General features: G+C 44.0%; 1 protein-coding gene across 2 annotated transcripts in view; it reads left to right on the top strand.

Moving 5' to 3' along the window:
• CNTN1 (contactin 1) overlaps positions 1-18,694 on the top strand; it is a 988,997-nt gene that overhangs the window by 305,129 nt on the left and 665,174 nt on the right. For both annotated transcript variants that reach the window (XM_085653079.1, XM_085653080.1), the window contains exon 4: positions 12,293-12,351. The gene's annotated coding sequence lies outside the window, so the exon portion shown is untranslated. The remainder of the gene's footprint in view (positions 1-12,292; positions 12,352-18,694) is intronic.

Genomic DNA, 18,694 nt, shown 5'->3' with positions numbered 1-18,694 from the left:
AGTTGTGAGGATTTGGCTTTGCCCTCATCAGACCATAGCTCGTGTTCAGGACTGTTTACGTGGACCCCCGCATGCCAGGAGAGGGCTGCCATAGACTGCCAATTTGCGAGTGCTGTGCGGAGGGCGCTGAACGCACATGTTCTTATTGAGGTGACCCCAAATGCCAGAGGGGTCCACCGGTAAAGTAGTTGATTGACCAGTGTACTAGGACTTGTGAATGACTGAATGGTGACCCGGTTTGCCGATAGTGCCTTCGTTGATACAGGCAATTGCACCTGAGGAGTCAATGTTGCGTCCAGAACATACTGTGGCAACCCTGTGAGCCAGGAGGAGCTGACAGGACCAACTCACTACAGACTTGTACAGAAGTGAGTCTGTGACCAGGAGGTCTATCCTCAACAAGAGATCTGCCCTGACAAGAGATCTGCCCTGACTGACCACCAAGGGCTGGGGGCACCGAGGAGGACAACAAGCCCTTGCAGGTCTCTATTTGGGAGATCAAGGATTGAATTCACCCTGCTGGAGAGAACTTGACTTACTGTGACGTGGTAGCTGCTCTGAACGCTGGGGAGAGCCGTCAGTGCCACTCCCGAGAGGCATCACTGACAGAATATCGATGCATACAATTTAGATACGCAAAAATATCAGAAAATAAACATCAGAAATAAAAATGTCGCCTTCCTATACTTAACTTATAAACCAGCAAATATCGAGAACACAAATATAGTCTCTAAAAATATTGATTTTCACTTATATCGAAAACACAAATATTAGAAACAGAAATATCGTCACCTCTAAATAAACGTATAACATGTAGAGAATATTGATTTACACTATAATAATAGCACAAAAAGAATTACATTATCATTAATAAATATAAAAAAAGTAATTTGCACATAAAACAGTTATTTACTATAAGCAGAAAACATTGTATACATATTTATAAATTAAAAGTATCTGTATTACATTGCTAAAATATTTATAATTCACCCCAATAAAATAAATATCATAATTAACCCCAATAAAATAAATTTATAACAATATAACCCACAAAATATTGCATTAACTATAAACATTTATGCAGCAATCTAAATCTAAATAAATATATATATAAATAAAATTATATTCAAAACTATCGAACTATATATAAAACAAATGAAAATGAAACTAAACTAGCCAATGAAATCAAGTTATAAACACACTTAACCCATCAAATCAGCCAAACAATTAAATCAATATTATAAAAGGCAGATTAATTTTCCCAACTAAATACTTCAAAAATGAGAAATGCTGCAAGATGCGGAAACTCTGCCGGATTCTCTGACCAGACCCTTAAAGAAGAAATATATCTCTCAACAAGAACCTAACCAAGTAAGTAAAACTTATATTTAAGCTAAAACTTACTTGTAAATAAGATTACATTTGTAAAATAGCAAATAATTGATGAAATACTCTCCGAGTTCTATCTCTTTACATATACTTCCTAAAGGAGAACATTACAACTTTGAAAAGTGGTAACCTACCAGAAAAAACACAACTATCACAAATCAGCAAAAAGATATAACAAAGTAAGTATACATACATTTAAAAAAAATATGAATTCACCCCAATAGCTACTAAAAATAAATCTAACAACCTCAACCTTTACAAACTGCCAACAAATAAACATTTAACAGAAAAGGAAGCATCTGCTCCACATTACAACATCTGCAAAGGGAAAGCTGAAAAACAGTGTGAAATATCTAAAAAGAGTACACATGTAAGTATAAAAAATAGAAGCAATTGCTAAAACTGAATATCAAAACACAAATATCTCTTTTATATATGTCCTACTACCAAAAAACAATGCAGCACTTACTATGAACTCTTAAACTACATTAAACATAAAAGAAATAACTATTAACCACAAAAAAATAATCATAAACTTTGAACAAGCCATGATTCAAACCATTTTAAAAATGTAACCCCACACAGCCATGCAAACTTGTTCCAAATCTTATTCCAAGTCCCTTTCCCAGAGGGAAGCAAGCCGCACCAGCCTAAAGCTGGCCGCTTCTGCACTCACTGGAGATGGACGAGGCTCTAGAGCCTTGCACACACCCACCCTCCTGGACCAACCTTTCTTGACCCTCTGTGCATTAAGAGTGCACTCCACATTGTTCTTGTACTCCTTCGAGGTCCTGCTGATTGTGCTTAGAGCCACACAAGCCATGCTGTTAAAAGTGGTATACTCCTTGCGTCCTCTGTAGGGCTGTGGGTGAGGGCCTAGAGGAGATGAATGTCCTCTGCAGGAGAGTGATAGTAGCAGCTGTAGCACCATGCTATGCTGCACTGCACAACTCTAGGAGCAGCGATCAAGAAAAAAAGCGAAGGGGCAGCAAGCCTTGAGTGGGGCAGATAACCACCACGCCATTCCTCAGCAATGGGTGGGGTTGGGCCGCGACACACATCTCCACTCTCCAGCCCACTCATCAAACTCCTCTCCTAATTGATGTTTGCCTAACTCATCATATCTGTCTTCTAATGCCTTACAAGGCTGTTAATGCCATTTCAATCAAAGCATATTGAAACACCACCAACAATCTGCACTAAGGGCCTTTTTATGAGTACCACTGAACACATGCCACAGGACCGCTGTCCACCTCTCTATTCATGGTGGTGAGCATGCCATGAAAAGGGTGGTGGAAAGGTAACCATCGCTCCTAGACCCGGGAGTGCATGTGTGGGGAGCCACATGTAGTGCCCCCAAGGTTTAGCACCCCTGGTTTCTGCATGGTGTGGCCTGTATGCCACATTGTGCAGGAAGTTGTAGTTGGCGCTCTGAGAGCGGCGGTCTGCATGTTAGGCTCTTCTACGAGCCTAATAGACCACCGCTGCAGACCACCGCATGACCGCCTGCCAGACCAGGATTTAACTCATCTGGCAGGCGGTCGCACCATGGCTTTGGCGGTTTTACAGAGGACGCCGCGTTGCACCATCCACTATAGGACCGAAAGAGTCTTAATAAGGACCTTAGTGTAGAATATGCTACAAACAGTAACATTTTCCTTTGAAATAAAGGAAATGATAGCACTAGCCTGCTAGTCACAGAGGCAGCAAACCACTACAATGTGCTAATGGAAAGCCCTCTCTACCAACAAAATGAAGACAAACCAAGCCCCCTAAGGGATTATTTTGAAGACACTTGGGTTGGCAGAATGTATTGCTCTGGACACAGACACCAACCATGGTGGACTGTCTGATAGAACCTGGCACAGGAAGCCAAAATGAACAGTGCAGTGGAAGGATGGCACAATGCCTTCCGATCCACACTATGCAAAAACCAACCTACACTGTATAAATTTATAGAACCATTAAAAAAGAGCAAAGCTACCAACAACTATGGGTTTGATTACGATATCGGTCGGAAAGCCTCTGACCAAGGGTCGGAGGGTTTCCCTGCGACATCGTCGGTTTCAATTCTGACCGGCTGATTACAATACAGCTATTTGAATGGAAACCGGCCGGTCATTCCGGCTGGATTCCGACCGGCTCAAGGAGCCCATCGGCCAGTCAGAAGCCGGCCCATAATCCATATGGATGGCGATTTACGCTGTCTGGATTGCGATGCACAGTTTCCAACAGGTTTTCCATGCTGGGCTTTCTGACATGGGAAGCCTGTTGGAAAGCGTATTTGCGGCCTCCGGTTGGAGGCCCTATTGATCCCTGCACCTTGTGGAAGGCATCTTGAGGTGCTTGCCACCGGGTTCAGGGATTAACACAATCTCCTATTTCCCTATGGGAGCTTGTGTTACGGTTGGTTTATGACCGTAACACAAGCTCCCATAGGCAAATGTGAGTATGCGATCGCACCATGTATAGTCACATCATAATTAGGCAGTCGGGATCGCCGACCAGAGGTCATTTGGTCCCAATTCTGCAACAGTGTTGGTCGGAGGCAACTCAGACCGACTTCATAATGAGGCCCCATGAATGTAGCAATCTGTAAGCCAAATTGCACCTAAGTTTAGCAAACAAACCAAAAGAGTGTACGACATGCTACAATTTAAAGTCAAACTCTTCATACACAACAAAGGAGTAGAATACTCTGAAATAATAGCCAAAACTGTATAATAAAATAAATAGGGATGTACAAAAGTCCTATAAAACTGTCAAATATAGTAAACCAACATCACAAATCCTTTTTATATAATTAATAAGCATCATATTTTAGTACATTAGTCTAAACATTCAGTAAACGTCAATGTTAATTAAGACTGGGATAATAAAATAATATATAAAGTATTTACATCAAAATTGTAAACCTCATCAACTAATAAACTCAAAGGACAAACTCAATCCATCACGTAAAAAAATTAAAAACATAAACCACACAATTCTGCATAGCAATCACAAAATATGAACATAAACAATACAAATATAACATTTCCCACCCAAAACAAATAAAAAAAATATGACTTACTGTTCTGTAGCTGCAGATCTTCATCTGTATCTGTGTAATCAAAATAATAATGCACCATAAAAGGAAAACGATTTTTTAAAAATCCCCCTCCAAAATGCAAAAATAAAATGAATCCAATAGAGGTTCCTCGCTGCAATCCAAAGTATCTAGGAACCATAAAAACGAAAAGGGGTTTAAAAAACAGAAACACTCCTGCAAACCTTAAAAAAAGAAAATGAAAGTTAAAAATATTGGTTTTTAGTGATTTCCTTAAGAAAAACGGTAACTCTTAATGCCCATAGGACATGTTCGTAGACAAAAACCTGTAAAGTAAATAAGAACACCCAACCGTAAAACACAATGCAAACCCTAAACAACATATACATTACATTCAAACATCATAAAAAAAGTAACAGGACACAATATTACATAACATACCCATACATTACTAAAACAGTGTACAAAACCCAAAACTACACACTAGTGAAACACACTGCTATTAATGCAACAAAATGTGCAGAAAAAGCACAAATAACACTATAACTAACCTCTAGACCTCTTCCCCACCTTCAACTTCCATATAAACTACCTTTAAAAAGGACTTATCTTTTCCAACATACAGCAGTGCCTTAAAGTGACAAGGATCCTGGAAATTAGAGTAAAAATGACGCAAATAGACAACATAAAAGAAGGTAGCGGTAATGAAAATTGCAGCTCAAAGAAACTGAAAAAAGACTATCTCCCAATAGAAATGAATGGGAAATAATTTACAAGTGTTGAATAAATGTATTAAAAATAATAAACATGTAAAATATGTCAAATAATGTTCTACAAAAATGTTAAATTGTAAAGTAAATTAAATAATGTATAAGATATCTATAATCGTTTAATAGATACTGAAAAAACGTATGTTAAAATGATGTTAAAATATGTATATAAAACAAATTAAGGTATATAAAACAGGGAAAAGTTTAAAAACAAGTGGAAAATTTAATACCTTACTATTTAAATATGAGGTAAATGTATTATGTTATATTAAACATGCATAAAATTATGTTTTCTTTTCCCAAATATGAACATTTATTTTAAGTTGAAATATATATATATATGTATGTATATATATATATATATATATATTGCAAAAATATACATGAAATAAACATTGAAAACATAAATAAGATTTGAAAAATGTGTTACATGTCTTGTTTCTATACAAATATGTAATTGTTAATATTCTTTATTCCAAATATACAACTATTTTTTATTATATCTCTAATCACCAACAATTAAATGACATAAACTATTTCTATTACATACAAATAGAAATGAATCTAAGGATTTCACACCAAAATTAAATAATCACACTTCAACATAAACCATTTTTAAGGAAGTGTTGGACACTGAAAGGGTGACATTTACTATTCCCACTCCAATGTAAACACATTTGGGGAAGTTGGTGGACACTTTGGGGCTCACTACGATGGCAGACGGACATGAGTCTGCCCGCCATCGTTGCAGTGGTTGGGACCGCCTGCCAGTAATGCGGCAGTCCCACCACACATATTAGGATGCGCCCACCAGTATGGCGGGCGCATTCCAGGCCCTTAACATTGCGGACTGTGCTGCTAGCTGCAGCACCGTTCACAGTGTTAAAATGGCATGCACTGTATTTCCCTGCAGGGAAATGTGCAGCAACACCTCCCCCCAGGATAAGGGGGGCCTGCAACGGGCCCCCAAAGGCAATCCCCGCTACCCTTCCGTTGTGGAATCGCCGCCATAGAAAGGCCTTTTCTCCACAACATCCTAATTTGGTGGACGTTGCCTGCTAGGTATGATTGCCTTTGGTGGTGTAGTGGCGGACGCACTTTGCGTCTGCCATGGTACCAACCGCAATCCTAATTGGGCAATGGGTAAATCGGTTAGTGATGGCGGAAGGACCGCGGGCCTTCTGACATCCTAATCGGCCCCTAAGGGCCTAATTACGAGTCTGGCGGTCTGAGGACCACCAGACTTGCGGGGCAGTGGCAGTCCAGCCACTGCCTCATTGGTGGTCCAACCGCCATATCACAACTTTGGCGGTTGGATCACTATTGCACTGCCGCAGCTGCCAGGGAACCACCGCTCCCTGGCAGTGGTGCAGCAGTCAGGGCCTCAGTAATATGCTGGTGGTGCCGCTGCAGCACCGTTTCAGGACAGCCAACGGTGTCATGAAGCTCCATAAAAATGCAGGCAGTCCTGAAACAAAGAGGGTCCTCCAGGACCGTGTTGCCCCTTTGCATGGGGATGTATGCGGGGGGCACAACATGTGCCCACCTGTGTGCATGCACCCCAGTTCCTGCAAGGCATAGACTTTATGCACTTTAACCCGCCATGAAAAGGCAGGCAGAAAGTGACTTGGGGGCCCTTAGCAAGGCCTTAGTATTCCCACTCTAATCTATATCAATTTGAAGAAGGTGTTGGACACTAAAGGGCAACATTTACTATTCCCGCTCCAATCCAAACAATTTCGAAGATGGTGTTGGACAATAAAGGGGTGGCATTTACAATTCCCACTCCAATCATTTCCAATTTGAGGAAGGTGTTTGACACTAAAAGGGTGACATTTTCTATTCCCACACAAATCTAAATCAATCTGGGGAAGATGTTGGGCACTAAAGTGGTGTCATTTTCTATTCCCACTTCAATCTAAGTAAATTTAGGGAAGGTGTTGGACACTAAGGGTGAAATTAACTATTTCACTGCAATCTAAAACATTTGATGCAAGGTGCTACACAGTAAAAAAATGTATTTACATAATTAATACCCCATACTCACACATCATTTTCATCTATAAAATAAAATAAAACTTACGTAAAAAACACTCTAACAAAAACTTCAAACCAATATATTCATAATTATATAGCTATTCCTGCTGGTCCACCTCATGCATTGCAGAAGATAGCAGCCCGGCTGTGGCAGCAGAGGCTGGAGGCCATCCAGCATGAGTGTCCTAGGCTGGTGGCTCTGGAGGAGGTGAAGGCTGAGGCAGCGGCATGTGCCTCGGGCCTGGGCCCCAGTTCCTCCAGCCAGCTGCCAGCACCCAGCACCCGATCCTCCCAGCAACTCCATCACCAGTGCCGCAAGCACCTGCCGTATACACCACTGCTTCCCCATCCCACCAATACCACCAGTTTCAATGCCGCGTGCTGCACCAGGTGGCGCAGCGGACCCATCAGGTGGCACGCCTCCAAGAAGAACAGCAGGAACTATGGACCCTCAAGGAGTACACCCTCTTTTGAGCCTCTTTTTTTTGTTTTGTTGGGGGGTACTTTTGTTTTGGGTGGAGAGGGCGTGAATTGGGAAAGGAGTTGGGACCGGGAGTTTGGACTGTGTTGGACAGTTTTCTTTGGACTGTGGTTGGGGATGGGGCGATTTGTTTGGGGAGAGGGGTTTGGCCTGTGTTGGGTGGAAGGTGTGGGTTTATATTGTTGAACAAAAGGGAACAAATATTCTTCAACTTTATGCTGAAGTAGTTTTTCTTTTTTTGTGTTTTAGTTTTACTTTGCAGTGCTGCCTTTTCACACAGCCTGTAATCTGCTTATCAAAGTGTATACCAGTTAATTATAGTTAGTTATAATTTACCATTGTCCTACTACCCTCTGTAACTATATAATGACCACAAGGGGGGTATGCTGCCATTGCCTACATTTCCGACATCAACCCAGACAAACAAGGAAAGTCAAAGTACTCATCTGCAGTAGAAGTTATTTACTTACTAACTAAACAAGTTCACTTCACTCTATAGTTCTCTTACCTGAATAGGTGAAGTGATGGTTGCTACCTCTCTCAATCTTCCAAAACATTACTGCAGGGATTCCCAAAGTGTCTTCTTAATGGTGGTGGAAGCAAACCTTCCAACTTACAAAATAACTTTACCGTATGAGGCTTGTGAATCAAGTCTATAATGTCTGTGCCCTAGAAGACACTGGCTGATTGCAGTACAATTTTTGCGTAGCACCGTGAACTGTCTTTTCCTTTGTGACTCCTTGTTGTGAATGTGTGATGGAGGACCAATATCCATGCATTTGAATTCACATTAGCAGAATGCATACTTTTTTCTTATATCAAACAACAAAGTGATGGATGGAATGTTCAAATTAATCTTAGTCTTTGGCAATCACTCTGGTAGCATTTCAATCCATCGTTTTTGCCTGGCTTTGCCAATCCAGAAAGAGACAGGCCATATGCAAATCAGCCTCAATCCTCTCCAAAAGTAATTGTTGAGTCTGACCTTTCAAGCTGGTTCCCCTCAGATCCGAACAGGAGCAACCCCAGACTGGTTTTAGCCTACTTAACCTTTCGAGATAACTATAGTTTGAGTGCTTTGGCAGCGTAAGCGCATGCCAAGGTCTGAGCATAAGCGTCGCACTTCGGACATCAACTGAAACATCAACAAACAAATAGAGTGATGGAGGAATCCTCGACTTTATCTCACCCACCATTGATCGCTCAGGACTGGATTGCATTACATCTTTTTTCATCCTCTGTGGTATTTTAGACAGAGAGCTGAAATATAGTAATCAGTCTTGGTCCTACCTTAGTAGACCAAAACTGGTTTGGTTTGAGTTGCTTACATTCTTGTCCAGAGGGGACCAAATTGCTTGTCTCTTCAGGATGGGCTGTTCGTATTGGAGCAGGACCAAGTATGACTTTGCCATGACATAGCAGACGGATGGCATTTCAGTTTTGTTGAAAGTGCTACTGCCACTCCAGTGAGCATTTTTTCCTAACATGATCCCCACTGATAAGCAAGGGACCTCTAAATATGAAAATTACTTTTCCGCGTTTTTTTTTTCAATTCTCCTGAAGTTTTTATACCTGCCTCGGCCTGCTTGTGTTTCTTGTAAATTGGTGAACACTGTCCCTATGGTCATGCCCTACTAGTTGTAAGAGAGGGGCTTCCCTGTGTGTATATCTAAGTGCCTGGTTACGAGTTTAGCGATCCTGGAGCGGGCTGCCACGCCAGTGTCCGCCTCCAGGACCGCCAAAACCAACCGCCCGCCAGTTTACGAGTAATCTCGGGTCTGGTGGGCGGTCCATTGGCGTTCTCACAGCAGTGCCTATTAAAAAGGCACATTGATGGGGACACCAAAGCCTGTTCCTGCACAGTCCATGCCATGCAGGAAAGGGGGTGACTGCACACACACAGGCCCACCATGGCCCTGAGGCAACAGAGGGCCCTGTAGGACCCCCTTTGTTTCAGCACCGCCACAGTTTTCAAGTCGGCCTCTCCGCCATGAAAACAGTGAGGAAACTCCGAATATGCTCAGCTGTGCTGCATCAGCACCACCAGCATATTAGAGCCTCTCACCGCTGTGCCACCGCCACAGGATCCATGATCCCTGTCTGTTGCTGTGGGCTTGTGGCGGTCACACTACTGTATTCGTAATATGGCGGGTGGACTGCCACCACGGATTTGGCGGTCCAATGGACTGCCAAACTCGTAATCAGGCCCTAAATCATTTGATTTTTGCCCAGATGTAAGGTATCTGGTGCTAGAAAGCTTACTGCCTTTCTACAGCAGTACTGCCTTTAAAAAAGTTGGCGTTCAAATCTCGCCTCTTTATCATTATTTTATGTAGCACTTGAGTATGTACTTCAAAAAGCACCCAGTCTTCAGTGAATACTTAAAAGGGGTGAAAGGAATTTTTAGGAAAGCTTCAGAGTCTGAACTCAGCTATATCAGTGCAAATTATTCGATTAGAGCTTGAACTACCTAATATTTGTATGCAAGTTCTCTAAAATATAATTTGTTGAGGATACAAGCTCCTCTATGTGCCAGATAAGGACTATTCTCCGTAAGAATTTTGAATCTGGACCAGATGAAAAATTACTTTCCAATGGTAATTTTAGGTTTGCACTGGAGAGATGTAATTGTAGTTTGGGCCTTTTAAAGTCATGAACCCCAGGGCAGTTGCATAATTTTCTTAAAGTTCAAGTTGATAGGATAAGTTCTTCCTGCGACATAGAATATTGTGGAAATCAGAAAACATATAGAAGATTTATTGCTAATGATAGTGTCGGTACAACCCAACTATACTTCTTTCTCCAAATTTCCTGTAATTGCTTGCTTTTACTCCCGCGAATAGGCAATCTTCCTCTCCTTTATCGGTGAAATGGAGAGGTCACCATTGGATTCTCCGATCCAAAATATCTGTAAGTTTGGACCCCAAGATTTATTGCATGTTCTTCATCTTTCTCCTACTTTTAGAGCTACCAAAAATGACTTTTTATAGCCTTTAATTGTGAATTTCAATATCTCAACACATGAATTGTGAAGGTAATTTCTTGTAAGCCTTCCTGGGAAGGGAAAGAGTACTTCACTATTTGACTCTTTGCAGAGTGATGCGTCAAATCAAGGTAAATAATCAGAAGTTGCAATTATTTTTTATACAGCAGGGGAAAAGACAGAGCATTCTCACCAATAGGTGTATATTGATATTGACACTGGTTCGAGCTGATAACCATCTTTTTGAGTCTTCAGTACTGTGAAAAAATGCAATAGCACTATATGGAGATAACATACTCTTAACCACTGAGGAAGTAGAAGAAGCTTGGCAAAAACATCTGATATCAATCACTGATATTAAATTAATTTAAATAATGCACTTGCGTATTTAGAAGTCCTTGAAAGCACGCAATTGATATATTGTGTTGTTTGTCTTTAAATACTCAAGCCTACATATCACACAAGAGATAGTCTTATGGAAGGGCTAAAATCCAGAAATATATTGTAGAGTGTTGATGGATAACAATTGTTATTTATGTTTCCAAGGATTCATGATAATACTAAGAGAACTAGGGCAAGATTCAGATTTCTGTGTGTGGGTGTGACTTACTCGTGGCTTTCTTCTGTCTGCCTTCGGAATTTCCAGGAGTAAATCACACAATCTAATCGAAGAAAACTTTCTGAATTGGGGTTTTACTATCTTCCCTTGACCCCAGTGGAGCCCACATGGGATTTGTTCATGTATTATCCTGAAATGCAAGGTGTTTATTTTTGAAGCAATCCTTACATAGAATATCTGTTTACTGCTCCCCATGTTCGATGTCTACAATACAAGCATTCATGATTGTTTGGAATTTTTGGTACTGACTCGATTGCCAATCTTTTAAGCTGTGTACCAATAGCTGTTACTCGAATGGCAGTGTGACCTATAGCTACAGCTTGATTTCTTTTCAAACCTTGCAAAGTTTCAGAGTAGTGATCAAGATCCTGCACTGCAGATTGAGCCAACGCCTACGAGATATGCAATTTTGCAGCGTTCACACACATTTAGGCATCTGTTGTGATATATGTGCTCCTAACTTGCTAGCGGAAGGATATGGCGTCAGAAGTGCTGACATCAACACAGCATGCAACAATCGAATTCAACATTAAAAGTGTGTATAGGAAGAAAAGACGCGAAATATATTCTGTATATTGCAATGCAGGGAAGGTCAACACGCATAGGTCACAATTACATGTGAATCATTTACACGTGCACATTTACCTTATGCACTGTAAAAATACTTTATGGGATTTGTATAACGTATTCATTTATTTTTTATCAAATCTTTGTGAACTGGCCAGCTTTTATCTGCTTGTTTGTAGAGAATGAAAGTTTGACCTAGAAAAACCCAGTACAATAGCTCTTACTGTCGGTAGCTGCCCTCCCCTCGCATCCCCGCCCCCCCCCCAGGGAGGGGCATTTCATTTTAAAGAAGCATTAATAATTATCTCGAGCTTCTCAGCTGCCGAGGTTCTGTGTGTGCACGTACAATCAAAGGCTTTTGCTAACTGGATTTTTTCTGTATCCTGTGTCATTCTAGGCATTCATTTTGGTTCTGGATGGATTTAATGTTCCTGCCATGGTAGTTTGCGAAATACGGTAAGAATTTTGTCTCTTTTGAATTGGAGGTGCGGCACTGTATTTTACAATAGAACGTAAGACTAACTAATTGCAGTTTTCATGTAACATGCCTTCACGTAGGCTGCGGTAAAATGGCTTTGTTAAACTTTCCAGTGTTTAATTTGAGGCAGTGGTTGCTGGCGGGGCCCACCTACACTTCTTTGAGGTAATCAGCACTTAATGAATCAGCACTTCATTTTAATCACTGGAAATTTAGTGAGAGCAAGAAAGGGAAAACAAACAGAGGTGAAAGCAGGAGAAAGCAGGAACCTGCGAGATAAAGAGACAGAGAGTGCCTAGCAGTATATTTAAGAAGCATGAAGTGGATTCAAGCCCTGGTATTCTGCACACTAGGCCGCGGGCATCTGAGCAGAACTTTGGGCACTGGAGCTCATTCTGTGACAAATTTTGCACTGAAAACAAATATAAGCAAAACTCTTATACAGTTACTGAATACATGTTCAGTTCTCGTTTGATCAAAACAATTGCCAAACTATACCTGAGCGTATCAATCAATCAGGTATTTGTAAAGCACACTACTCACCCGTTAGGGTCTCAAGCTGCTGGGGGGGGGGGGAGTGCGGCTCCCTTGGGGTCATCTGAAGAGCCAGGTCTTGAGGTCTTTCCTCAACTGGAGCAGTGTAGGGCTTCGCCAGAGGTGGAGGTCGTTATTGGTCTTGGCTGCGAGGTAGGAGAAGGGGGAGAAGGGCTTTCTACCCGCTCTGGTCCTGTAGAGGTGTAGGAGGATGTCCAGGGAGAGGTCGGCTGATCAGAGGTTTCTCTTGGGGACATGGAAGGAGAGACGGTTGTTGAGGTATTCTGGTCCGATGTGGAGGGCCTTGCGTGCGTGGGTGAGCAGCTTGAATGTTATTCTTCTTTCGACAGGGAACCAGTGGAGATCGCGGAGGTGTTGGGTGATGTGGTTGTGCCGGGGAATGTCGAGGATTAGTCTGGCTGTGGTGTTCTGGACAGTCTGGAGTTTGCGGAGGAGTTTTTTGTGGATTCCGGCGTAAAGGGCATTGCCATAGTCCAGTCTGCTGGTGATGAGTGCGTGTGTGACCTTTTTTCTGGATTCGGAGGGGATCCATTTGAATGTTATGTGTATGTGGAGGGTGTTGAAGCAGGACTAGGAAACGGCATTGATCTGGCTGTTCATAGTGAGCGATGACTCCAGTACGATGCAGAGGTTACGTGCATGGTCCGTCGTGGTGGGTGGGTTTCCGAGGGCGCGGAGCCACCTGGTGTCGTCCCAAGCTGAGGAAGTGGAACCGAGGATGAGGAATTCTGTTTTCTCTGAGTTGAGTTTCAGGCAGCTGCTCTTCATCCAGGTTGCGAAGGCTTTCATCTCTTTTTGGAAGCTGTGCCTGGTGATGTTGGGTTCATTGGTGTGGGAGAGGATGAGCTGGGTGTCATTGGCATAGGAGACGATGTTGAGCCCGTGGTTACTGATGATGGTTGCGAGTGGGGCCAGGTAGATGATGAAGAGGGTGGGGCTGAGGGAAAATCATTGGGGTACACCGCATCTGGTCTCTGTCAGTTCTGAGAGGTAGCGGTACAAAAGGGGGTGGTGATGGACAGAGCACCTGAATCAATAAAACACTCACACCCAGTCAACAGATCTGGGTTTGATCCATCACCGTTCTTTAGCCCACTCTGCCATCCCAGTTCAGACATGGCCATATGCAAATCAGTCTGACCCTGTGCCTCATGGGAACAGTCCAGCCCGAACTGCCAAGCCATGCCTTCCCTGGACCGGAAACAAGCTTCCTAGGACCGGTTTCTGGCATTTCAGCCGTCTTCAGCCAGGCTTGCTTGAATCCAGTGGCAAAGTGAGCAAGGGACTCACGTCTGAGCATACCCTGCCAACTTATGGCGAACAAAGCGGTACAAAAGGGGGAGGTGATAGACAGAGCACCTGAATCAATCAAACACTCACACCCAGTCAACAGATCTGGGTTTGATCCTTCAGCGTTCTTTAGCCCACTCTGCCATCCCAGTTCAGACATGGCCATATGCAAATCAGTCTGACCCTGTGCCTCATGGGAACAGTCCAGCCCGAACTGCCAAGCCATGCCTTCCCTGGACCGGAAACAAGCTTCCTAGGACCGGTTTCTGGCATTTCAGCCGTCTTCAGCCAGGCTTGCTTGAATCCAGTGGCAAAGTGAGCAAGGGACTCACGTCTGAGCATACCCTGCCAACTTATGGCGAACAAAGCGGTACAAAAGGGGGTGGTGATGGACAGAGCACCTGAATCAATCAAACACTCACACCCAGTCAACAGATCTGGGTTTGATCCATCACCGTTCTTTAGCCCACTCTGCCATCCCAGTTCAGACATGGCCATATGCAAATCAGTCTGACCCTGTGCCTCATGGGAACAGTCCAGCCCGAACTGCCAAGCCATGCCTTCCCTGGACCGGAAACAAGCTTCCTAGGACCGGTTTCTGGCATTTCAGCCGTCTTCAGCCAGGCTTGCTTGAATCCAGTGGCAAAGTGAGCAAGGGACTCACGTCTGAGCATACCCTGCCAACTTATGGCGAACAAAGCGGTACAAAAGGGGGTGGTGATGGACAGAGCACCTGAATCAATCAAACTCTCACACCCAGTCAACAGATCTGGGTTTGATCCATCACCGTTCTTTAGCCCACTCTGCCATCCCAGTTCAGACATGGCCATATGCAAATCAGTCTGACCCTGTGCCTCATGGGAACAGTCCAGCCCGAACTGCCAAGCCATGCCTTCCCTGGACCGGAAACAAGCTTCCTAGGACTGGTTTCTGGCATTTCAGCCGTCTTCAGCCAGGCTTGCTTGAATCCAGTGGCAAAGTGAGCAAGGGACTCACGTCTGAGCATACCCTGCCAACTTATGGCGAACAAAGCGGTACAAAAGGGGGTGGTGATGGACAGAGCACCTGAATCAATCAAACACTCACACCCAGTCAACAGCACCCCCTTTTGTACCGCTTTGTTCGCCATAAGGTGCCACTGGATTCAAGCAAGCCTGGCTGAAGACGGCTGAAATGCCAGAAACCGGTCCTAGGAAGCTTGTTTCCGGTCCAGGGAAGACATGGCTTGGCAGTTCGGGCTGGACTGTTCCCATGAGGCACAGGGTCAGACTGATTTGCATATGGCCATGTCTGAACTGGGGTGGCAGAGTGGGCTAAAGAACGGTGATGGATCAAACCCAGATCTGTTGACTGGGTGTGAGTGTTTGATTGGTTCTGATGCTCCGTCCATCACCACCCCCTTTTGTACCGCTTTGTTCGCCATAAGTTGGCAGGGTATACTCAGACGTGAGTCCCTTGCTCACTTTGCCACTGGATTCAAGCAAGCCTGGCTGAAGACGGCTGAAATGCCAGAAACCGGTCCTAGGAAGCTTGTTTCCGGTCCAGGGAAGACATGGCTTGGCAGTTCGGGCTGGACTGTTCCCATGAGGCACAGGGTCAGACTGATTTGCATATGGCCATGTCTGAACTGGGGTGGCAGAGTGGGCTAAAGAACGGTGATGGATCAAACCCAGATCTGTTGACTGGGTGTGCGTGTTTGATTTGTTCTGATGCTCCGTCCATCACCACCCCCTTTTGTACCGCTTTGTTCGCCATAAGTTGGCAGGGTATGCTCAGACGTGAGTCCCTTGCTCACTTTGCCACTGGATTCAAGCAAGCCTGGCTGAAGACGGCTGAAATGCCAGAAACCGGTTCTAGGAAGCTTGTTTCCGGTCCAGGGAAGACATGGCTTGGCAGTTCGGGCTGGACTGTTCCCATGAGGCACAGGGTCAGACTGATTTGCATATGGCTATGTCTGAACTGGGGTGGCAGAGTGGGCTAAAGAACGGTGATGGATCAAACCCAGATCTGTTGACTGGGTGTGAGTGTTTGATTGGTTCTGATGCTCCGTCCATCACCACCCCCTTTTGTACCGCTTAGTTCTGAGAGGTAGGGCGGGAGTCTGACTCTCTGTGTTCTGCCTGTGAGGAACAAGCATATCCAGCCTAGGGCCATTCCTCAGATGCCGGCGTCGTAGAGTCTGATGGCTAGAGTGCTGTGGGAGATGGTGTCGAAGGCTGCTGATAGGTCCAGAAGGATGCGGGCTGCCGTTTGGCATGGGTTGTGGAGGGCATGGATGTCATCAGTGGCGGCACGAAGGGCGGTCTTGGGGCTGTGGTTGCTGTGGAATCCGGATTGAGAGATGTCTAGGACATTTTTGGCTTCAATGAAGTCCGTCGGGTCTGCGGAGGGTTTCTTCAGGAGGGGAATGAGGCGGTTTCAAGGGAGCCGTTGATCATCCGACATAGCTTGGGTGCGATGGCTGTGGCAGTCCTGTGGAGGATGTGGGGCAGACAGAGGTCTGAGGGTGCTCCGGAGTAAATGCTCTTCATGGTCTTTAAGGTGTCTTTTGTCGTCAGTGAAGTCCAAGTGAGTAGGGTCTGTTTGGTGGCGTCGCTGGGGGTAGAGGTTGAGGTGGTGCAGAGTTCTTGGTTGTCAAAGTTGTCATAGAGCGTCTTAATCTTGAGGTGAAAGAAGGAGCGGAGTCTGTTGAAGAGGTCTTGGGAGGGTGGGACGTCTGTTGTTTTGCTCCCGGGTTTGGCGAATTCCTGTATGATGGAGAAGAGTTCCTTGGAGTTGTGGGCGTTGGAGAGGATTCTGTCTTGGAGAAAGTTCTTCTTTGTAGATTTGATGAGTTGGTGGTGTGCTGTGGTGGCTGTTCTGTAGGTGGTGCGTGTTTCAGGGGTTTTGCTGTTTCTTCATGTCTTTTCAAGTCGCCATCAGGAGCGCTTGGATTCTTGGAGTGCCGTGATGAACTAGCTTGCTTTCTTGTTGTGTCGTCCTGTAGCTTTCTGAAGGGGGGGCGAGTATGTTGGCACAGTTGGTAATCCATCGGTGGAGGTTGCTTGAAGCAGTGTTGCCATCTGGCGTCGTTGGAGGTGGCGTGCTTGTGAGGGTGGAGGTGATATGTTCTTCAGTGACTTTGTTCCAGCTTCTGCGGGGGAGGCGGCGCTTGTGTGCGGTGGGTTTTCTAAAGGAGAAGTAGATGCAGTGGTGGTCCTTCCAGAGCAGTTCCGTGGTGTGGCTGTAGGAGACGCTGTTCCCTCCTGCGAAGACGGGGTCGAGTGTGTGTCCTGCTGTGTGCATGGGGGCGGTGACAAGTTGCTTCAGTCCTCTGTTGGCGTGGTTCTGTAGGAGGGCGGTGGTGTTGGGGTCCTCATGGTTGTCGAGCGTATGGGCTACACTGTTATAAATGAAATAGTAGGATTGGACACAAATGATCGGTTAACATTTCTTTTTCATGTGGAAATGCTATGATTTAAAAGCCAGCAATGTCATCACTTTTTTTCTGAAATGTTCACACTACTCAAATATTTTAGCTAAAAGCTCTGGATTAGCCAGAAATATCAGAAAACGTCCAGGCTATAATGGACGTTCTGTGCTGATTCGATTTATTGCAGGACAGATATTGGTGAAAATCTACAAAACCACAGATTTGCCATTCTGTCAAATCAGAATAAAATGCTGAAGCTTCCAGAGAAGGGCATCATAGTCGAAACTGAACAATTATACCACTATTTGTTTCTTCAACTGCTTCTGAAAACCTACAAATTATTATGATTTTTATGTAGTTCCAATCTTTGTTGAAATTATTATGAACATTAAAGGTGGATTTTTTAAATTAAATCAGCTCAGAAATTCTGTGGCATAAAATTACTATTGATGCTACCACAAGAATCTCACCTTTAGTTCATGGGAATTAAAACACTAAGGTGGAAGTGTCTAATGCGTTCCGTAATTGAGTGTGGGGGATTGCCACGGAGTGAGTTGTAGAGTTAAGCTGTGTGCGCCTCTAAGACAGGTTAGCCACTCTTGCTATATCTTGTATGAAATGCTTTTGTAATTCTTCCAGTTACATAAGATAACTTTAGCAACATATATCGCAATAACGAGATCACTTGGGCAAAACAAAAAACGGATGTAGCGTTGTAAGGTTGTTTTTCATTTTAGATCCCAATAATGTTACACTAGGTTTGCATTTGGAGTGTAAAATGAATCTGAAACTATTCTGTGAGAATGCTAAATTTGAGCCGGTTGTTTCCTTTGCTCAGCACCAGCACTTAATCATCAAACCAGCGCTTTTGAGCACCAGTTAAGGACACATTTATTCATGTTAGGCAAAGGAAGATTAACTGATTTGCCCAGAATCACAGGATGTTGAGCCGGCACGGAGACTCGAACCTGGTTCCCAAGCTCCGAAGTCGGCAACTCTGGACATTACGCCATACTCTCCACTTTCTTGGCTAGTAGTTAGTTCTGATTTAGATGGCGCTAAAA

This window comes from Triturus cristatus, chromosome 4_1, assembly GCF_964204655.1.
Source record: "Triturus cristatus chromosome 4_1, aTriCri1.1, whole genome shotgun sequence".
NCBI classification, from domain to species: Eukaryota; Metazoa; Chordata; class Amphibia; order Caudata; family Salamandridae; genus Triturus; species Triturus cristatus.
This window is presented reverse-complemented; position numbering and strand designations above follow the sequence as displayed.